This window comes from Antrostomus carolinensis, unplaced genomic scaffold, assembly GCF_000700745.2.
Source record: "Antrostomus carolinensis isolate BGI_N321 unplaced genomic scaffold, ASM70074v2 scaffold2919, whole genome shotgun sequence".
Taxonomy (NCBI): domain Eukaryota; kingdom Metazoa; phylum Chordata; class Aves; order Caprimulgiformes; family Caprimulgidae; genus Antrostomus; species Antrostomus carolinensis.
Genome location: NW_010337698.1, coordinates 38,915 through 39,248, shown reverse-complemented (window position 1 = coordinate 39,248; position 334 = coordinate 38,915). Strand labels below are relative to the sequence as shown.

The window sequence follows — 334 nt, the reverse complement described above, 5'->3', positions numbered from 1 at the left end:
TCAGCGCGCCGAACAGGGGGGCGGCGGACTGGTGAGGGGCCGGGCCGCGGGCGGGGTCGGGGAGGGGAGAGGGGAGGCTGAGGTGTCCCGGGCTTGTCCCCCGGGCCGCCCCGCTGCTCTGTCGCCTCAGCCGCGGGTTGGGCTTCGCTCCCCGCTGCCTGCCCGGGGTCTGTCCGTTCCCGCTCTCCCCCAGCCAGGGAGATCAGAGCAACTTCTTCTGGTTTCTATTTCCGTTGTTTTTGAGAATTGATGCACCAAACCAGTACATATATTGTTTTCTATATTAATTTCTCTGAACAATGACTTCACCCAGCTGAGCTGGAAAGCATTGCCC

At 62.0% G+C, this 334-nt stretch overlaps 1 protein-coding gene across 1 annotated transcript in view; it reads left to right on the top strand.

The window, feature by feature from the left end:
* Positions 1–8: 8 nt before the first annotated feature.
* The window catches only part of WDR11 (WD repeat domain 11), a 38,699-nt gene continuing 38,373 nt past the window's right edge, over positions 9–334 (top strand). The window contains exon 1 of the mRNA XM_029086803.1: positions 9–31. The gene's annotated coding sequence lies outside the window, so the exon portion shown is untranslated. The remainder of the gene's footprint in view (positions 32–334) is intronic.